The 5,785-nt window shown below is 43.9% G+C and overlaps 1 long non-coding RNA gene across 2 annotated transcripts; it reads right to left on the reverse strand.

The window, feature by feature from the left end:
• Positions 1-322: 322 nt before the first annotated feature.
• LOC101677868 lies at positions 323-4,156 on the reverse strand. Of its 2 annotated transcripts, none has more exons than XR_001177117.2 (5): positions 4,067-4,156; positions 3,413-3,543; positions 3,152-3,336; positions 2,877-3,011; positions 323-2,372 (listed from the first exon to the last, which is right to left on the reverse strand). It is a non-coding gene; the product is annotated as an uncharacterized LOC101677868 (long non-coding RNA). The 2 variants fall into 2 exon arrangements; XR_201162.3 differs by having other exon boundaries at positions 2,877-3,014.
• Positions 4,157-5,785: the final 1,629 nt, after the last annotated feature.

The raw sequence follows: 5,785 nt of genomic DNA on the forward strand, positions 1-5,785 counted from the left end.
TGTAGAATCATCCAACTGATGTCTCTGACTCAAACTTTCTCCACTGCACTCCATGGCCCATTGCTCTGCCAGTCTTTCTCTTAAACAGTAATTTTTAATGTTACTTTTCTCTTTGAAGCTTTTTTTTTTTTTAGCAAGGTATAACACATAATATATTAAATAAGTTTCAGGTGTACAATTTGATATTTGTATATATTGTGATTTGAAATTTGTATGTATTGTGAAATGACTACCAAGAATCTAGTTAACACTGTCACCCCTCATAGCTACAAATTTTGCTTTATTGCTCCATATTGTCTTCATTTTGCCTCTCCAATGCAATGTTAAGGACCTTCAGTGCAGGTGATGTGTCTCAGATTTTCTCTGGACTCCCAATCTATCGATCCAGGTGTTAGTTTCTATTCAAAAATAAGCTTTTTGCAACCAAACAGAGTACAACCACACAGTAGAATCCCTTCAGCAATAAAAAAGAATGACACATGCTACAACTTGACCAACCTCGAGAACATGATGTTAATGAAATAAAAAGACAGAAAATAACTCTACAGATTATATTTTCCCCTTACAGGAAATGTCTGCAAAAGACAAATCTCCAGGGACCGAGGCAGACCAGTGGTTGCCCAGGGGAGGGGTGAACGTGTGAATTAACTGGGAGGGGTTAAGAGGAAGCTTTGTGAGGGCTGGAAATGTTTCTAAAACAGAATTGTGCTGGTAGCTCCATGATTCCATAAATCTAAGTGCTATTAAATTTGCACTCATGTATATGCAAAATATCAAATTTTTATGATATGTAAATTATAAATCAATAAAGCTATGCAAACATACACACATACATGCACACACATATTTACTTATTTAGCTATTGAATAAGCAGAAGTTGACATTGAATCTGAGGGGAAGAAATAGTAAGCCCTTGCAACCAGCTTTGCCAAAGGGAGGAAACGGTCTGATTCCAGGTGATGGAACAGACCAGTTTATAGGTGTAAAAACTCCCTGAAGGAAAATTAAGGCAATTAATCCATTATAGAGAATTAAAATGCCCCTTAGGAAGGGTGAGGACCATAATGCTTCGATTCTGTAATCATCCAACAAGCTTCAATCTGCCGTTCAGTGTTGGACTGACATCTAGCAGGAAGGCTGGTTCTTTCCTCAGGCAAATTCCATCAAGCACAATAGGTAAATTCATCCTCATCCTGATACAATAATTTCCTTGTGAATTTGGATTCGAAGAGCTAGTTTTCTTAAGGCTCACATATCTTTGTATTTGGGGTTTGAATTTTAAATACATTAATTAAATTTCCCATTCTGTCCCTTTGGAACAGATACCGTTGTCCCCAAGCAGATGAAAAATAGTGCAAAAGTGACACCAATGAACAGTCTGCTTAATTTTTCTTGCTTCCCCTTCGCACCCTCATGTCTGCGTACCAGGGAAGAGAAACAGAATTCAACACGAAGCATCCAAAGACCTTTCTTCTGAGCTCCTGGGACTTCGAGCCAAGTCCCAGTAATGAACTCAACACTGAAGATACTCAAATCCATGCAAGGGGCTCAATGGGAAGGAAAACGAGCAACAGGCAGAGACCCTGCTCTCCAGGAAGCTACCACAACTCAGTGTATTTCAAGAAAAGAGCATGAATTAATTCAAGGATTTCAAATCCATCTTCCCTGCAAGCTCTTAGGAGGTTTACCCAACACAGGGACAACCAGGATTCCACCATCTTGCTGTTGACTGTACAACCGTTCCTCATAAAAGCTGATAAGATGTGGCTACCCCATGGTTGGCATCATCTGTGGGAAGTGAGCAAGACATTGCAGCAGGTGCAGTTCAGCCCATCACGAGATCCCTGGTTTAGCTGTGAATATGAGTCCTGAAGTGACACAAAGGGGAAGGAAGCTAGAGCCATGGGGCTCAGGTCCCGTGAGATGGCTGGGTCACCCACGGGACGGCCATGTGGAGACACTTGTTGAGGAAGGGAAGGCTGTGAGCTGGAAGGCCATAGGGTGCCCGGGGGTTAGACAATGTGATGCACCAGCACATTCTGGCTGATGGCAGTGCCAGGAAGTAAACCAGTAAGCCAGCCTGCAGTATTATGGTAAAGCTGGACATCACACGGGAGATTTCAACCCATATGGGGAGAAAATACACTTGTTGTTTTGTTCACAACCCAAAAACAGCCTATGTAATTAAGAGATGAGTTTGTGGAGTTTTGTCCCAGAGTCAAAGAGCATAATAAATCAAATGGGAAGGAACCATGAGGCCAAATGTCTCCATGCTTGTCAGAGAGAGGCGTGCATGGTGATGAGACAGTGCTGTGGTCTTTCATCTCTCAATTCTGTTCAGATCTTCAGGAAGTAAGTCAACTAGAAAAAAACTTTTAAAAATATCGGTATATGCATTAGAAAGGCAAGTGTAAATCCTCCCAAGTACGATTTTTGTTCTTCCTATTTTAACAATCACACGTATTAACTATAAAACCAAATATAAAACCGGATTTTTTTTTTGCTTGTTTTTTTGAAATAAAAGTGAACATCAGGATATGAAGAAAGAATTCCAACACATTGCTCTTCCATTTCTCCACCCAACAGTGTACACCTTCCTCTTAGCCCAGCACTGGGGGAAAAAAAAAAGATATGAGGCCACCAGGTCCTCTTGGGGTATTGGAAGTGTCTGCAGAGGACCCTCCCCACGGCTTAGAAATCACCCCCTCCTAACCTGGACTTCAATTTCCACCTGTTCTCCTTAGCAGTGACCCTGTCCCCCCCTACCCTCATCAATGCTCTGTTTTTAAGAGTCAAACATCCCCATAACGTGCAAGCCTACAGAGGTTCAGGCTAAAGCCACATTCTGTGACACAGAAATGGTCATCTCTACTTACCCGACCTCCCGGTTGTGGTTGAGATAGATGTCAAGCCAACAAAATGATTTTGAATGTGAAACTCCTCCTCATTCTTTATTGCTACAGTGCTCCTTTCATTGATTTTAAGGTGCTTAAAGGGAGGTGCAGGAGCTCCTACTGGGATGCACAGACAAGGGGATGGGACTGTCACTGCAGCTGGACCATGTTCACAAGATGCAAAGGCCAGTGGGGTCCTCAGACATGAGGCCCCAACATGCTCTTACTACAACCCATTGATTAAATGGAGTTCTTACCTTTAGACTGAGGGCCCCAGGCTTTGCCCCACATTTCCATGGTGTGTTCCTTTGTCCTGTGCATCTGTTCAAGTCCTTACACACTAACCCAGCTGGGGCTGCTGAATAATACTTGCTTGACATGATCACTGCTGTGAAGCCAACGTTCAAAAAGGAAGAGCTAGGAATCCTGCGGGCACACATTTCTGAAATGCCATAGTGACAAAATTAGACATGTTTCTTCATTGCAAGACTTTACTCGGGAACCTTGTATTTGCTCACCTTTTTTCAAATTCCCAGGGGAACTCTGCCAGGGCTCTTCCCAACTGTGCTTGGTGCCTCCCCCTTCTGCTTCGTGTGGGGTGTCAGATCTGCACCTTTGCTGTACTTTGGGAAGCCTGCTTTCCAGGAGTCTGCAAGTCAGATAATCAACAAAAAGCAAAGTCAAGAGGTGCCTGGGTGGCTCGCTGGGTTAAGCCTCTGCCTTCGGCTCAGGTCATGATCTCAGGGTCCTGGGATTCGAGCCCTGCATTGGGCTCTCTGCTCAGCAGGGAGCCTGCTTCCTCCTCTCTCTCTGCCTGCCTCTCTGCCTACTTGTGATCTCTCGGTCAAATAAATAAAATCTTTAAAAAAAAAAAAAAGCAATGTCAAATGCTTTGTGTGTCAGGTGGCAATCCACTCAAAAAAAATTTTTTTTAAATATTTTATTTATTTATTTGACTCAGAGAGAGAGAGAGAGAGAGAGCACAAGCAGGGGGAGCAGCAGGCAGAGAGAGAGGGAGAAGAAGACTCCCCAAGGAGCTCCCTGATGCGGGGCTCCATCCCAGGACCCTGGGATCATGTCCTAAGCTGAAGGCAGACGCTTAACCAACTGAGCCACCCAAACACCTCTCAAAAATATTATTAATGCCATATGCTTTGTATCGTCTCTGAAACCTGGTATCGACTCCCTACTTCAAGAACACTTGGATTCACAACAGCCACATTTCAGATGCTCACAAGTCACTTGGGGCCAGTGCACCGGGCGGGGCCAGATAACTGAGATAAGAAGGTCTGGTCTGGATCCTCAGGAGTGAGAACACAGAGGGCTTTGTGACCTTTTATTGAGGCATAGATTCTGGAGGCTCTTGTCCCCCACCCCCACCCCCCCTTCCTCATGAATCCTGTTCTACTACATTTCCTCTAGTGGCTGAGGGTGAAAATGTTTACCACTACTTGCCTCAAAGGAATTTCGGAAGAAAAAAAAAAAAGCTTCTGTTGAGCATTCTCAGCCCATCCGTCCATCAGAGGCGGCCACAGTAAAACCAGACCCAAGTGCTGTTTTTTGCTTTAGCTGGGACAGGAATATGTAATCTGCTTCGGCAACAGGTGCAAAGTTGGCTTCACAGATGCAGGCTGAGAAGGAAAACAAACACGGGAGAGAAAAGAAAGAGTGTGGAACTCTGAATCAGACTTATCTTCAGGACGAACTGAGTTGTCTGAGGGGAGAAGCTGTCCACCTTTATTTTTAACAAAGAAAGTTCAATTGTTAATCATCTTGTGAAACGTGAAAACCAATCTGGTAAACTATGACACTTTTTAAAGAACATTTTAGAGAAATGTTCCTTTTCTCTAAAAGGAAAATATCTAAAGAAAAACAAACAAACAAACAAAACAAAAACAAAAACAAAAAAACCCAGCCTCATTATCAGCTCTCAATAGAGGATTAACAGGCACTGAGCAGAGAAGCTTCCGGAAGGAAGGCCGGCATTCCAGAGAAGCTCATCAGATTTTTGAAAGGAAGAATTCATCCCCACTGAATTCCCACTCTCTTGTCTATAAAATAGGAATGATTACACACACAGATCTGATGGCTTGGGTCTGGATTTTCAAAGAGATAGTTAAAAGGGCTGGAGTTTGGGGTGCCTGGAACGGGGAGTGGTGGGGAGAAGAGGGTGGGGGCAGGGATGGGGGTGGTTTTGGTTAGTTGTAGGTGAAGTCACCTTGTCTTACACCGTTCTTTCCCTTGCAGCAGCCTGAAGACTGGGGTCCATGACTCTTTCCTGTAGGGTTTTCTGTCACCCTCAACTCAGCAGGTAGGAGGGGACTAGGATATCCTAGCCTTAGCAAAATCAAACATCCAAGCTATCACTTAAATATTCTGCTGCAGAAGACTTTTCAGCCACCAAATGACTAGAATTAAGGAAAAAGGATCCCCATGGCCCTATAAAACCCATCATGAAAATGCTGTTTCTTAAAGACTGGAAAAGTCCTTAGGCCATCCAGTTGGAAGGGGGTGAGGGTGATGTTGCCTTCAGCATTGCTTTACCGACACTCAGGGATGAAAGTTATTGTGGGTCATCCCTTTCTCTGGTTGTGGGCTTTGTTGGGATAATGGGTTAAAAAAAAAAAGAAAAAGAAAAAGAAATCCACCGTGCTGTGGGACCTAGCCTACGCATCTGATGAGCCTGGGTATGAGTTTCCCAGGGCTGCCATGATAAATCACCACAAATTGGGTGTCTTAAAACAACAGAAATTATTCTCTCACAGTTCTGGAGGCCAGAAATCCAAAATCAAGGTGTGGGCAGGCGTGGTTTCTTCCAGATTCTCCGAGGAAGCATCTGGAAGCATCCAGGCGGTTCCCAGCTTCTGGGGGATGCCAGCAATCCTTGGTGC

This window comes from Mustela putorius, unplaced genomic scaffold (genome assembly GCF_011764305.1).
Source record: "Mustela putorius furo isolate JIRA1106 unplaced genomic scaffold, ASM1176430v1.1 tig00003869_pilon_pilon_pilon, whole genome shotgun sequence".
Lineage (NCBI taxonomy): Eukaryota > Metazoa > Chordata > Mammalia > Carnivora > Mustelidae > Mustela > Mustela putorius.